This window comes from Parambassis ranga, chromosome 24 (assembly GCF_900634625.1).
Source record: "Parambassis ranga chromosome 24, fParRan2.1, whole genome shotgun sequence".
Classification (NCBI taxonomy): Eukaryota; Metazoa; Chordata; class Actinopteri; family Ambassidae; genus Parambassis; species Parambassis ranga.
Window position 1 is genome coordinate 14,944,015 of NC_041043.1, and position 16,559 is coordinate 14,960,573.

General features: G+C 45.2%; 1 protein-coding gene across 5 annotated transcripts in view; it reads right to left on the reverse strand.

The window, feature by feature from the left end:
- The window catches only part of fynb (FYN proto-oncogene, Src family tyrosine kinase b), a 56,299-nt gene that overhangs the window by 28,315 nt on the left and 11,425 nt on the right, over positions 1 to 16,559 (reverse strand). For 4 of the 5 annotated variants that reach the window (XM_028397345.1, XM_028397347.1, XM_028397346.1 and 1 more), the window contains one exon: positions 15,316 to 15,384. The exons of the other annotated variant lie outside the window; for it this stretch is intronic. The gene's annotated coding sequence lies outside the window, so the exon portion shown is untranslated. The remainder of the gene's footprint in view (positions 1 to 15,315; positions 15,385 to 16,559) is intronic. 5 annotated transcript variants of the gene reach the window in all.

The window sequence follows — 16,559 nt, forward strand, 5'->3', positions numbered from 1 at the left end:
CAGGCAGACGGAGAGAGGAGGAAGCCAAGGAGTGCGAGACTGAAGTGAGGGAGGGAGTCGACAGGGGGTGGATGGGAAGGCGGCGGGTGATGAAGTGGATGGGGGGGGGGACGGGTGGGTGCAGAGGAGGTAAGAGCATCCAGGCTAATGATGGGCTACCAGTCTCACACGCTGGGGGGAGAGCCTCACCCTCCATGCGCTCCCAGCATGCCGCCCTGACGGTGTCATGCAGCATCCTATGGAGGGGCGGAGGAGGAGGAGGAGGAGGAGGAAGAGGCACCCACACAAATATAGCTTCTCTGTGTCTCTTTAAATGTATTCATATGTGCATACAGACAGCAAACGGCTGAATTATCATCATGCATCATACAAGGCAGACACATGTCAGCAGAGAGACGGGTCGCTACGGTTGACCCTACAGTTTAACCATTTGTTTACTCTCAGCTGCCCGACCTCCCTTCACACCTCATCCATCACAGGATCGCATCATGCTCATATAAAAACATACGCTATGTACACTGGCCAAAAGTAAATAGACACAGTGCAGACTACTAAATCTGTCAGGTTGTTGGCAGAAAAACAGCTTTAAGTCCATCTGACGTCTGACGTCTGACCTCATCACCCCTTCATCAGACTCTAACAAATGCTTGATGGGCTGGACAGGGAACCAGTAGAGACATATGCTAAGTGGGTGTCCACATAGTTTTGTAAATACAGTGTATCACTTGTCTGAGGATGATTCCTCTGTCTGAGGGGCAGCCCTCGTTCAGGCAGGCCTGGCGTTGTGCCGTGGTCACTGAGGTCACCTGGCACATCACAGAGGAAACGCTGCTGACACAACAGCACTGCAGCTGCAGCAGCTGTGATCCCGGCCTCCCCCCCTGAACACTCCGCCTGGCTCGCCTAACCATAATGAGACAGAGCAGCCTGCCGTTTCCAAGGAGGGAAAATACACACAGCTGACCAGAGACTCCTCAGCTGGTTCGGATTGAAAAGGGAAATGTTGGGCGAAGCTATTTTTAAACTGGCTCTGTCACAAATGTCTGTAGGAAATGAAATGCGACCTTGGGATAAAGTTAGTAAAGGAGGACATTTTTTTGCCAGGCATGAGTAGCTGTTACCAGCCATCCCGATTAAAGGGTTAAGCTCTCTCTGCTCTGACCTTGATTAAGCATTCCTGCAATATAAAGTCTACCTCCAGTCAGTGTTAATTTTGTTGACGAATCATTTTCGTCATAGTTTTCGTTAACGACCTTTTTTTGCTGATAAAAATGAGACGATAACTAAATAAAAACTAACGCACGGTGCCAAAAACGAAGACGAAATGTACTGACACTTTCGTCAACGAATAAAAACGAGACGAAATTATTGGTGGAGACGAGATCCAATCAGAGCAAATTTTGTTTGTGGAAGGGAGGGACGAATCAAGAGACGGCGGCAGAGAGCCAATCAGAAGTGATCTCTCTGCGTAAGGACGTTACCCCGCGATGCTGGAAGAAGGCGTCCTCATGCATGGTAACACAACACAGGAGAAGAACAGACACACGGACACGTTTGATGTCAAGACAAACAAGACGGTTCAAACCGTGCGGAGCGACTATCAGCGGTAAAAACACAACAAACCTGAAGCAACATTTGCAGACGAGTCATCATAACTTCCGCTCAAAGATACACGTGACAAAATCTATAAATGAAGACAGCGCTGCTGATGGTTTTACAGCATGCGACCTGTTTCTAAGTTGTCACTGAAGTGTTTTGCTGTAGTTATGGAGTATTCATGAAGAAGGTCATGACTGAACAGTGTGTTCAGGGAGAGCAGCTCACTGTTCACTGGTTCTTTTGTGAAAAGGTCATAGCAATTAAATAAAGAGGTGTTTGTTTCAAATAACGTTAAAGCTGTGCCTGTTTTATTGCACAATCAAACCTTAATTATTTCATGAAAAAATATATATCATAGAATTTTAGTCGACTAAATCCACGGCAGATTTAGTCGACTAAAATTCTTTGATATTTAGTCGACTAAAACTAGACTAAAAGTTAAAAAATGTTGATGACTAAAATGTGACTAAAATCAAATGACATTTTAGTCACAAGACTAAAATAAAAACTAAATCAGAAATTGCTGCTAAAATTAACACTGCCTCCAGTGCTGTGTGGCCACAGTTAATTTTGAAGCGTCAGGGCGGAGCAGAAAGCTAAGGATCTAGGTTTGATAATCTTAGGCCCCGTCACACTGGAGAAAGTCATTCCAGCTAGAGTAGGATTGAGCCCAGACAGCCTTTAAGCTGGATGCGTTCACACCTATTTTCAAATCTGGCTAGCACACACTTGTGTCCGCACTCAATCGGGCTTCATCCAGCATGTTTGCGGTCCTCCAAACCACTAGGTGGCGCCTCGTGATATACAGAGTCTGTTCACGCCGCGGTAGGACCGTGTGTGCGCATGCGTCATGCGTTTTTTTGTCCCGTGTCGCGCCCCGTAACCCACCTCTCGTGGGTGGATCTAGCCAGATTGAAATCAAACTGGATACAGCCGGATTCGAGGTGTTCACACGCCACATTTTTCCCCCCAGTGTGAACAAGGTATTATACGTGTCCCCACAGGAGGTCTGTCTGAAGATGTTCCAACCCCCCCCCTCATTAAAAAAAACCCATTTTTATCCGAGCCTACAACCGTATATATGGCCGATATGGACCTGTGTGCATCTGCAAACAGCCATAAAGCACAATAAGAGGAGGAATTGACGTGTCTCCTGCTACACAACAGTTTGTTTTACTCTCAAGCGTCGTCCCATCCTTTCTGTTTTGGAGCTGTGAGCTGGAACAACCCTTCCTCCTGCCGCCCTGGCTCATCTGCGGTTCTGCTGGGGGAAAGCAGAGAGGCCACATGCTCGTCTGCATCCCTTCCTGCTGGCTGAGCGCGGATCACAACAACACAGCCCTCCACCATGTCTGTTCCCTCTCTTCCCTTTCCCAAAGCGCTCTCTCTCTCTCCTTCTCTCTCTCTACCCACATTGCATAAAGGGGCATCGGCCTCTCTCTCTCTCTCTCTCTCCCCTTCTTGCTCCTGTCAGTCACAGTCAGGTCGGGTGGGGCATGCTGTGGCACCATTGTGTCAGTGTGGCTCAGTGTCAGCAGCAGTGGATGACAGTGGACCCCTCATCCTCCCGAGGTGAAGATTTTAGGCTTAGTGATACAAAAATCATTTGGTTCAGACGTGTCTTGCAGACCAGGCCTAATGGTTTGACTGATGGGATAACAATAATGTCAAATAACATGACCAGTGATTCACAATGGGACAGCAGTTAACATACCTCCTTACCCAGAGGGCTGTGTAGTCAGGTTTTGATGCAATCATGACTCTGTTTGCCATCTCAACGAGGAGAAGGGAGATTATTCTTTTATTTCTGATGATGCATGGAGCATCTGGAATGTGAGCAATTTCCCCCTGGGATTAATAAAGTATTTCTGATTTATGAAAATGTTGGATGAGGTTACTTTGTTGCCGCCTGTAGGTCATTGAGGTCGGTATATACAGGCTCTTTGCTCTGTATCTTTGCTGTAAGCTAATAAAACTGCCCCCAGATGCTCTGTGTGTAACATGTTGTGGTCTGGCTCTGTTTTATTGGAACAGGAAAAAAAAGGAACGTGGATGCTAGAAGAGAAAGCTTGTGAACCTTCATTAAATGGACTACGAGGTTACAAACGTGTCAGCCAGAGGCACAAAAACTGATTGAGCTGCTGCTGCTTGATGGGAGCCCTGCAGACGTGTGCCGACAGCTGACCTTCTGTTAATAATGCAGCTGTGTCCGGGACTTGACCTGGCAGCCTCATGCACTCTTCCCTTCCCCTGGGCTCTGGATGAATCAACACCAACACAAGATGCTGCCTCTGCTCTCCTCATTGAAATATTCATGCTTGGAGGAAACCATCAATTATCTTTCGATTTCATTCGAGGGCTTTGATTTGGCACAAACAAAGACAGGAAGCTAAACTCTGTGTTACAGTAAAACACACTCCATGACAAATGAATTAACAGCTGAGTGTCACACTGCTGCGTCAGGCTGTCAGGTGGTGATCGGCATCAGTGGAGGTTGGCAGACCCCTTCAGACTGTCTTTATAAGTTCGGTCGACATGTTCAGGTGCATACTTGTCTGCAGACGACACTTATCACTAAGGGAAATGAGAAACAATCTATTAGGGATGTCCCGATCAGGTTTTTTTGCCCTCGAGTCTGAGTCATTTGATTTTGAGTATCTGCCGATACCGAGTCCCGATCCGATACTTTCAGGACTCTCTTTGCAAGGCACTCATTGCAGGAAAAACCTGTGTGTGTGTGTGTTGCGCTACCGCCACACACGCATCGAAGTCTCGAACCCAGGACCTCTTGCGCCAAAAACAGCTGTCATACCCCTACACTACAAGACGCAGAGCCACCCTGCACAGAAGGCATTAACTTTGACAGCCCTGATAAATATATATCCGAGTCCTGATCGGGAGGTAATGTCCGATTCCGATCGAGTCTGAAATCACGTAATCGGGCCCGATTTTCCGATCATGTGATCGGATCGGGACATCCCTACATTCTATATTGGTTCTTTAGATTTGCTGGTAATGGTTGACAAGTTGTATTTTGAATGCAGACTACTGCAGAAAGTAGAGCAATACAAGATAGTATCAGATTTTTGGAGCAAGTGCAGCTATTTTAGCAGAAAAATATCAATATATCAGTGAATATTCTTCATACATTGTGTAAGGCTACATTGCTTATTAGTTGTCAGTAACAGGATTATGTTACTTTGTGGATCTCCAGCAATGTGTTTCACAAACTACTTACGAGAAACTTATGGTGGAGACATCATGTGACGGTCTGCACCACCATCCGATGAGCTGCGCTACAAACATGTGAAGCTGAAGGACACTGAAACTGCGATGGCACACATCTGTAGCATCTTTTAGCTGATTATAGGCAGATGCTTGACAAAAATACAACAATAGCAGCCAATAATATTCTGTCTCTGTTTGCTAATTAGTCAGAATAATGGATCAGGTGATTGTTAGACAGCCTACTCTACAATCTCTTTATATGCATTCATTCATTTATGCTTCCACATGACCAGCCACACTACAAGAAGCAGCAAGAAGAAGATTGAAGCAAGGCGTCTGGACTTGTAGGGTTTTTGTAGGGTCCAGACGCCTTGCTTCAATCGTCTCGACGAATATGACCTGGATAAGACTGGAGTCAGTCTTAACAGTGTATTCCTAAATGAACCAGTCAGAGAAACAACTGCACTGAGCTCAAAGATCTGCACTTCCAGCTGATTATGATGAGTGTAATATACAGGAAAGCCCGGCTGTCAAGACATCCTCTCATTTACTGAGCCTCTCCTGAGGCTGCGGCGCTGCTGATTGCATGCTCAACAGGAAACAAAGCATTGTTATAGCACAATGCTGCAATTTCTATTCAGGATAGGAAGACACACACCGGACCTGTCAGGGTCACGCTCTCCATTCAAATGGCATTATTTAAAAGCAGACACATGCTTTCACTTCAGGAAAGCCGATACGCTGAATGCTGCTGCCAGAACAGCTCTGATCCACTGAGACACAGAGTCCGTAAGACCTTTCAGAACTTCCACCAGCAACTAATCACCGTAATCACAGTCTTATAAGGACAAGACCAAGACCAGGGCGGGACTCCTGCATCTCCAGGCAGTCACATGTGAGCCATATTGACACTCAGTCCAGCTACATGTGTGGTTAGCATGTTTTAAGTCAGTGGAATGTGAATAATCACTGCAGGGTTTTACATTTGGGTGTGTCTGAGCTAGCTACAGTAGCTTGTGAACACATTGCTACCATGAACTGGTAGAAACAGAGTGCTTAAATAAATCTAAAAAGCACATAAACATAAATATGTAGGAGCCTATATACTAAGAATAAAAGTTAAACGGACATTTAAGAAAAACAACTGCAAACTGACTGACTCCTGTGGTGGATGCACCTTCCTGTAAATGTGCAATGGTGAAGACGGTGCAACACTTAGGCACAGGCAGAGAACATGCTCTGGCAGCCACCTCAGCATCCTCACTTCAACAGGATGTGGTTACAAGACTCAAGATACACAGAACTGTGTTAAATTTCCATTCACCTCACTGTGAATAATGTTGTCAGAGAGCTGTGTAATAAAATGGCTCAGCCCTGAAAAAAAAAATGCTGAAAATAACCGCTCGGGCTGTTTCTGCTGATGAAGTGACTTAACGCAGAGTCGGCCATTCATTCTAAAAATAGGCAGAGGAGGCCTCTGTGTCCTGCTCCAGCTCTGCAGTTCATCCCTGCAGCTTTTTTCCAGTGACCTGGAGCCACAGTAATGCATGTTGTCATCCTTCATGCTCCACTTTAGAGCTTTAAACCACGTGTTACCTATGCATTCTTCATCGCTTATAAAGATACAAGATCCCATCCTCCCCCTACCTCATATCAGTGCCATCATTCAATTTCATTTTAACATTGTTCTACCTAGTGTTTGTGTCCACTTCTTAAAACAAAATGATTAGATGGTTTTTAGTGGGTGTATGCTGGGCCAATGATCATGCATATTTCAAATAGTAGTGAAAAAAATAGTGGATGAACATCCCATGGGGCCTCTCAAAGGTTTTTAAAGAGTGGTTTGTGCCACCACAGGGTCCACCTTAAATCCCAGTGAGTCCAAATACAGGCAAAGAGGGGCAGCACAAATGGAGCAATTGGATTTGTTAAAGCAAAAAGCTTGTATTCTGGGTTAACACCTGCCTGTCCAAGTGATACACACATTTTTATGGTGTAACATAAGTGAGATCTATTAAACAATGCCCTTATCCATGCATAAAGGTAGAATAGTATAGTTAAATAGTAAAGTTGGACATTTTATCATGGGGATCATCAGGGATTGACTCACTTTTGGAGCAAACCTTAAGTGGCCTTTAGAGGAACTGCAGTTTTAGGCACTTTCTTTTCTCAGCCCAAGAATGTAACGCTTGGTTTCCACCACAGAAATGTCCTCCACAGGACCTACTTCAGGGCCTCTAAATGCTGACTGGCTAAACTCAACCTCACTGCTCCCTTGTAGTTAAAATCTGAGGTGAACACAACACAACTTGAGGCACACGAAACACAAAGATCAGCAGAACAAAGAAAAAAAAAAAGCTTGACTTGATTTATTGAATACCATCACCTTGCGGATCCCACAGTGTAACAAAAACACAGACACTGAATGAGCTCTGATTTTTGACTTCATTTCTATACTTTTTTAAAAATGAATTGCGTTGCATTTGAAGATGTTTTTCTGCTACAAAGTCAACGTAAAAAAAAAAAAATGCAAAGATGTGAACTAACTGAACAGCTAAGGTGATTTCCTGTGTGCCCTTCAGAAGCAGGATTTACCTCTGAGAATACAAGTCACGGTCGGCCATCACCGACCCAACACACTGATCTGTCTCTCCATCCCGTTGCTAGGTTACCACATTCCAGAGCACACTGAGTACTATGGGTCTGTGCTGTACTGCCAGGTTGGCAGAGTCTGGCAGAAGGGGTGGAAATGGAGATCCTGTAAGTGATGGAGGATGACCCAAAGACGAAAAGGGGCAGATATTGGGAAATATGAAAGGAAAGCAAACACACACACACACGCTGCTGTCACAGCGTGTATCAGTCTCTGTGATTGGGCGACTTCGGACGTGAGACAGTGCTGCATCAGGACACAGTGTGATCCAGCTGTGACATCCTGTGCCAGTGTGTGTGTGTGTGTGTGTGTGTGCAGCTGTCTGGCTCGGTACAGCACGTTCCTCCACACATAGCAGAGCAGAGGCGTCTAGACAGACTCAGATTCACCCCCACAGCTCGGCACCTCCAAAGAGGATTGTGTTCCGACTGGGGATAATCTTTAAGGCTCATCATTCTTTGTCTTCGTTCGGTTTATATGCATGAGTACACACACAAGCACATAAAACACAGCTACAAGCTACAAGTTCTTTCCATAAACACTATATATTTAATTGCATATCAACCAGGGAAATCATAGCCTGACTGACAAAGATCCTAGTAGGATTGTAATGTATCACACGGCTGTGATCTGTCAGTACAAATGACTGACAGCTCAAAAACCGGTCAGGCAGCGGCACATGACCTGTTCTGCGGGGGGGGGTTGAGGGCGGGTGGTACAACAGGCCGGGGGGGGGGGGGGCTTCCTGTGATTTGATCCTGTGATTGACTGTCACAGTCCACTCATGTGAAGCCATGTGGAAACAAACACAGCCAGTCCAACTGATCGCAGCAGACCGTACTCTCTGTATCTATGCTCAGGTGGAGCGCCATCAAGCATACCCAACCGGAATCAATACACCTATAAATAGGTGTGTGAATGAGGCACAGATACTTCACCATTATGGATCATTTTGTCAGTGTAGAACTGGGTTTGGTCTTAATATTGGAAGCCTGTAAAAACACCTGGCAGACATCATGATGAAGAATAATATCATACAAGAAGGGGCAGGCCAGATGTAATTGGCTCCCCCCCCTGCATTCTTTTCTCGGTTTGCATCACAGAGGGTGGCCTCCATTAGGATCAGTCAGCAGATCATGCTTGATGAGGGCTGTGTGATGCTGATGTAGCATGATGGCAGCCTGTCAGAGCGGAGAGACGGCTTACTGCATTCATTCTGAAAGCAGACACTTCAATTTCACACAATTAAGCAGTGAAGGCATAACACTCTGTAGTGCCTCACATCCTCCTTCATGTTTTTAGGAACATTCAGATCTGTGTCATGTTTTATGCGATGCTGCACACGGGTTTCCTCTTCGCAAAAAAAACCTTGAATGAAGGGATTTTATAATCCATGGCGTATGAGAACAGCCATTCAACTGCAGCTACGGTGCTATTTTCAAGTCCCTTCCTGTACAGTAGACAGGATAAGTCCCATATTATTATCATCTGCAATATTTTCCTTGACAACATCTTAACCTATGCAAACGCTGTGATGATGGAGGAAGTTACTCTTCATGATGTTAAGATCACAAAAATAGCAGCTGCTTTTCTGGTTAATTTTATCAACAGGAAGTATGAGCTAATGCTAACCTTGGTTAGGAAAGGATTAGCCTGATATGTTTGGACTAAATTCATTTTTACCCATTTAATAATTGTGTCTTTCTGCAAAAGACAGAGAGGAGGGGGTCTGGGTTTCTCTGCTTAGGCTGCAGCCCCCCCCCCCCAGATCACCCGACCCCAGATGGATAAATGCCGGCACTAAACGTACGATAACATTTGAATTCATGTTCATTTTAACCTTAACTAGACTGAGCCAGATTTACACCAAACGTAGCATCAGTCTCAGCAGAATGTGCTGTGTTCAAACCCCAGTTCTGCTAGTCAGAATACACATCTATTAAAAAGACAGGATGAGGCCCCAGCTGCCCCTGCTCCTCTTCCTCCTCCTCCTCCTCCTCCTCCCATCAGCAGCTGTAAATCAGCTGAGCAGTGGGCCTCTCCCAGCAGTCAAAACACTGCGGTTAAAGTAGCACTAATTCCTGCGGGGCTGCTCATTAAGCCGCTGGCTTAGTCCCCAGGGATCCAAGGCCGGCATATGGCCGCAGCCCCCCCCCCCCCCCCCCCCCCCCCACAACAATTCTAATTAAAACCACATCAGACCTCAAAACACATGTGGAGGGCTGATGGAAACTGTGGTTGATTATTGACAGACCACACTGCCCTGAACAGCAGAAGCTACAGTGAACCACCTTGAATTTCAGATTTACTGGTCTCCTCTGTGGGATCGATGCTCTTCTTGTGCGTGTGGGTTAAGATCGGGCTAATTTGTTTCCGTGAGGTTTTTCAGGCCTGCCATAGATGACTGAAAGACTCCTTTGTTGGCCTCTGTTGCGGCCGTGTGAGTCCATTACAAGCCCATCCGAGTGTGAAGGAAAGCACGGTACACCCAGAGCGTCTCGCAGCCTCGGTGACAATATACCTGTCACAGCTCTCAGCGGGCTGGGCAGTAAGTCTAAGACTCGTCAGCGAAGAGATACAGCTGCTGTTATTTATTCAGGCCATGTGACTCTCTCCACCACTGTTCTTTTCAAACCGGCCAATCAAAAAATCTGCATGCATTTAGAAGGGAGTTCACCCTTTTTTCTGATGCTTTTTTCTGCCATGTTAAAGACAGATCAACAGGAAAGACATGGAGGTGTAGTGACAGCGTAGAACACCGCCTACCTCACAAGGACAGACAGCCGATGCAAGTCATTAGCATGCCGCAGCAGATGTGTTGAAGGTGGGCCCTTTTTAGCAAGTTGGCGAGTCAGTTAAACAGGATGAGGTTTCGGTACTGTACCATCTGCACAGCAGAATTTCACACACACACACAGTTGCACCTTGTATGCAGCACATCAACACAACCTGCAGCCAGAGCAGCCAGCTGTTGAACGGAGACAGTTCATGAGCTGCAAGCTTCCACAGTCGAACAAACGAAGAGGGATCAGTTGAACCGGTGCTGTCCGTTTAAACTGATCCCTCTGCTACCAGTGGAAAATTTAGGTTGTTAAGTGTGATTGTCAATCATACACAGATGGGTTAAGCATCAAAGTTTCTAGAGGTGTAGATCAAACCCACTCGCAGGTGGTTTAAAGGTCTCACCCTCTCCAACTGCGTTTTTTTCCGCTTGACCTGTTTTGACTCATGGGAAAGCATCATAGAGTCAATATTCAGAGCTCTTTTTGCTGTTTAGGTGGGTATATTTACCTTTATTCTACTCCACTGTATACAGAATAGTGACAAATGTGCTTATTATTAGCAACACTGAATTTAGGTTTAGGTTCATTCACCAACCCCTCAAAGCACCAAGCAGTTTCTGGGTGTCCATGTGGGCTCATTGTTCACGGCAATGTGAAGTCCTGCATCTCTACAGAAACACCAAAATCATGGCGACAAGACACAAGACATAAGTCAGTACGAAAACTGTAGAATCATTATGTAAAAGATCACGACAAGTGTCGACAGGCGTTACTACTCTTAGCAAAACACTTTTTTTGGCAGTTTCTCCACTCACACCGGCTCTGCAAATCAGCCCAATAGTAGCTGAATTTTTGCCACCTTGCTTGCTAATTACAAGTAAGACAGTCATGGATTTCCAGCTGTGTATGTAGAATCAAGTGTCTGGCAACTTGTGCTGATGATAAATATTGTGATTGATCTGTATTTTCTGTTTACTGCACTACATTAGCATAAAAAGGTACAAATATTCCGGTTAACACACGTCAGCAAACTGATATGATTTGTGCATCGAGGAGCGACCTCGAGCGAGCTACATGTTGACAGCAGATCCTGGGATCATGGGCGCCACAGTGGCACTTTGATGTTTCCCAGAGCTGACGTCTCTCAGCAGGACCGAGCAAAAACTGCTGCAGCTAATTTGCTGATGTCCTCACTTTTAAAAACGCGGCACCAGGACAGTAAGTAAGGAGTGTGACGGTGAGGATGGCGAGGGTGAGGGTGAGAGAAAGGTGCTCTGATGTAAGTGGTTCTGATTAGCAGGGTAATTAAGACAAACTGGGTAGGACGTTCTGTGCACAGATCCTGCTGGTTTATGTGTCACACTGGAGATTCAAGAGACCACTTTATGACTGGATAATAAGCACAGAGAGCTACCATCCAGTAGAGTACATCCTGTGTGTTTTATAGTGGGTACACGTTGCTTTGCAGCCTAAATCCTGAACAGATCACTTAATTAGGAGCAGGAGGAGGTGGATGAAAAATGCCACCAGATGTGTCAATATAACGGAGCGAAGCTTAACAAGGTTCATTAGCGATACCACTTCTACCCACTGACTGCATCTCCTTACCATCAGGCAAACTGGGGACCACAATGGAGCCACAGTCTGAGGGCGACGCTGACATTTCAGTGAATAGCTACTCGGCCCACACTGGCACAGTCATTATCGTGGAGGTAACAGGCTGGGAGGAGGAGGAGGAGGAGGAGACGGAGCAGGGCGAACAGTCATCTTTGGTGCTCTGGAGGCTAGGCGAACACAAGCATGTGACTGTGTCATGATTCCAGCAATGAATATCAATGTCTGGGATGATTAGCACTGTGCTGTTTAGCTCTTCGTTCTCTCAGAGAGACAGGGGAGCATGAAAACACGATCGGAATCAGTGACTCATTTTCTGTTTCTCACCAGCCTACAGATCCACCCACCCCGTGAGAGCGCACACACACACACACACACACTCACACCAGCTCTACATTCACACAGTAAGGCTGCTCTTGATGTGCTACTGTTGCAGCTCTGCAGAGCTTCTTCTGACGCCTGCCACATCATGTACTGTGGCATCATGTCTTCCATCTGAGCGCCACACAGAGAGGCTCTTCCGAAAAAAAAGGCTGAGTCACAGAGAAAAGTGTAACTCCGCACTGCACGCTCCGCCGCCGCCGCCACGCAGACGCACCGTAGCAAACTGGAGCGCACATAATAAAGGAGCTATTAGTGACTGAGCCAGCATAATGATGATGATGAGGATATAATGCTGGATGCTCGGCTGACTCCAGCAAGAAATCCCATGTTTAGCTTGTTTTCACTAACCCACTGATGAAATCTACCCCCAAAAAACACTTGTCTCCATTTATAGCTGTGTTTTTTTAAAACAACGTGAGCCTTCAGATCAGTGGAACCCCTGCTCATATTTGAGAAGGAAGCATGGGCATCTCATTCACAGAACAAGTGAAGCAAACAAACAGCGACTCGCTGATGGCTCAGGACGTCACACAAACTGTCCAGGCAACTCTCAAAATATGATGAAAGCGGGCTACAAGCTGTATCACAGGCACAGACCTTGTATGTTTCACATCTTGTTTTCAATATGCTGGATGCATGGATACTTGTAGGACTGTAGGAGTGAACAGCACTGTTCCAAAAATAGTTCTGGTGAGTGAGTTTAAGACTCTTCCAAAACATATTAGACCTGATATTGTGTTCTATCGGCAACAGTCTTAACAATAACAATCTAGAGTTGGGCTGAGCGATCTATCGTTTTAGACCGAAAATTGCGATCTCAGACAACGCGATTTTGAGATCGTCAAAGCCACGTTTTTTTTGCACTGCTCCTAACTGCATCAGGTTTTGTTTTGTCAAATGCTACGGCTGGAAACGAAAAGAAAACGGAGGAACTGGTCCCTAAAACGAACTCCACCTTTATGTTCGGTACTGTTTCTGCCGGCAGCAGACGTGTGTCGCAGTGGAAGGGCCGCGTGTATACGAATGTATTAAATGCTACAAGCACGTACGCGCCCACCTCTCTGAACAATACCAGCTCGTTATATTCAGGTTCGCTGCTGTTGTGCCGTCAGCAGCTCTTCTACACCCGTGTGTGTGCAGTGGGAGGGCCGCTGTGTGTACACATCAGATGCAGACAGAGGCAACAGCTAATGATGTCACCAAAACAAAACTTTTTCTTTAAATTTCTTTAAAGAATCGTGATATAACATTTTTGCCATATCGCCCACCGCTAGGTATGATGTAAGTTTCTGTGATCTTTGCAAATGCTCATGTGCACTAAAACTTGATGTGAAAAAAATCGTGGATGAAATCGCAATATTTGCCAGAAAAATCGCAATTCAATTTATTCTTAAAATCGTTCAGCCCTAATCTAGAGAATGGTATCGATGAACATCAACCCAACAGAAATGATGCTACGTATTTTATGAAACATCCTAATCTGTTCATTCCACATCAGAAAAAGACTTCAGGAAAACTGAATGAATGATGCACTGACTGGAGAGCACTGGAGACAATGACAAATAAAGATCTATCGTATTCTATTCTATCTATATCTACATATCTGTAGCTGCGAAAGCATTCAGGCAATATCAGCGTAGAACAGATAATCAGCAAAAATCCGATATAAGAGATTCCTGTTAATGTGGCCACTGTGGTTCATGCTAATTTAGAAGATGCCCTGGTGCCTTGTGACTGACTCATCCTGTTAAGAATTCAAAATTCAGTCACACACATATGAACAAACACCCTAATTATTTTTCTACTGCATACAAAGAATTCGCTTGCAGCTGGGGATTATACGTGGATTTCCAGAGGGGAACAGAACAAACTACCTCTGGACACATACCACCAATCAGACAAAGGAAGCGCTGTGACGTAGGCAAATCATCACGTAAAGCTTCATTGTAGATGGATTAGATTTTGATTGGTGTGATAGGGTTTGTACTAAGTGGAACTGGCTCTGAAGCAGAGGGATTCCACATCTCACAGAGACTACTAGATTAAAATTAACCGTTTATTCTTGAAGACACATCCCCACTTTAAATCCTGCAGGAGAACTATGCTGTATGCACGATATTAGAGGAAACCTCTTGATCTCAAGAACAAAATGGAAGACTTATCTGTAAAGAGAACACACAGCTGTCATTGCTTTAGATCAATCACCTCACCTCCATTTTATAATCTATATGGGCCTTTCTTCTGATGCCACATTGTGCTGTTGGACTGATGCACGCTGTAGCCGTCCATTCAAGAAGGCAAAAAAAATGTAACACACTCCTGCTGGCTGTCGATAACTAATCTGACATCAGTGCTGCCACTCTAACCTAGCAGGCATTCGGCACGCTAACACTCGGATTAGGAAAACTCTAAAGCGTCTTTCATCCGCTGCCATTTTAACCCGGAAATATGTTGCATGGGATAAGAAGAGCACCCTCGTGGTGTGCGAGAGCTGAGGAGGAGTTGCGGTGTGTACCGGCTGCCCTCACATCAACTCCGCCGGCAATGTTACGGGTTGACCTTACTGCTGCACTGCGGATTAAAGATGGCAGCAGCTGAGATGGAGGGTTGGGTTATGAAGGAATACAAAGCTGGCTGCATCTGCTGCTGACCTGTGGGTCAGCCCTGTCACACAACAACAACAACAACAACAACAACCATCCACTCCAGTGAGACACACATGCTGCACGACAGACAGCTAATGCACCACAGGTATGGGAGTCTGCTTGGGACAGCAGGTTGGCCTCTGGCAAACAATCTCAGCTAGTGGTGTGTATGTGGTGTGTGGTTTAATGTGTGTCTGTGTGCTGCTATCCCTCTGACCCACATCCATTAAAAAGACAAGGAAAATCCTGCAGAATGCTTTGCAGTCCAATCATCTGCCATCAGTCGGGAACTATATGAGGCTATTTTCATACGGTGTGTTTACGTAAACACGCTGGGGTTCACCTACAAGTGTGTTTTTGTGTGAGGTTACAAATGTGTGTGAGCCCAGTGAAGTGTGAAGAGTCATACCTCTGGTTTTCTGTGTATCACGACCTTTATTTCCTCCACATTGCTTTGTGCACCGCCAAAACAGAGGCCCTGTGGGGACACAGAGACGCTCAATTATTCATTGTAGTTTTCAATAAAACACGAGAATCAAGTGTGTGTCGTTCACGCTTCTTCGCGAAAATGGGTCCTGCACAGAATGCTTTGGGACGGTGCCAAGAGACCGTCAAGCCTGGGCTTCCATTAAGCGCTGCTGTTTTAACCTTTATCACCGTGATGACACGTGATGGAAGGGAGAGAAAGACGATGCTGGTTTTGTCCAGCTGGGATAAATGGCCCCTCCAAAAAAAAAAAAGACAAAAAACAACAGGTTGATGCAAAGCTGCAAGCTTTAATCACAAGCCTGCCTCATGGCCCCATTTCACGGCTCTGCAGTTTTTCTTTCTACCCCTCTCCAGCAGGTGGATTTTAAAAAATCCATTCATTTACTTAAACCAGGATAAATGAATGAGAATACTGGGAATTACAGACAGGCTAGAAAAAAAAGCTGCTCAGTGCCTTCTGCCACACATCCATTTTTCTAAAATATTTAAAACTACTTTTGGCATTAACCTGCTCATTTATAGGAAAGCAGAAGATTATCGGACTAGTCGAAATATAACCAACTATGTCTGCTGTTGCTTAAAGGGACAGTCCATCCATCTCGGTGGTTGATTTGTGTTTGACAACACTATGATTGAAAGTAAACATTAACGCCATCCTCCTGTCCGTCTGTCTTTTTGTTTATGGTTGTGTTGAAAACACTGTAGTTCTGCTCACAACATGGTCTATGGCTTTTTTTCTGGGTCATGAGTCCTTGAGGGAGATGTCACTATTGAGTGTTTTTTCTCCAACTGTAGCACTTTGAGCACCACCACCATCTGAGTCTCATCTCAGAAAACCCTTTCATATTAAAAAAGAAAACATCACTGCAGGCAACAGGAAACGTATGAATATTTGATTTCGGGATGCCCTTAAATAAATAAAATGTAAAGTAAAAAAAAAAAACTAAAATATGTACATATTCTCACAGCTAACCTGAACCAATGTGCGCTTTTATGTCTTGTTTCTTTTCGCCTTTTGGCACATTTACAAAGATCAGAATGTTCAGAAGTGGGCAGACTTAGTCAGAAAGCTTGAAAACCACTACATCATTGTCAAAATAGCCTGATATCCTGCACCAGTTCTATTACACAGCTTGAAATTGTGATGGTGAAAAACCACCGGAA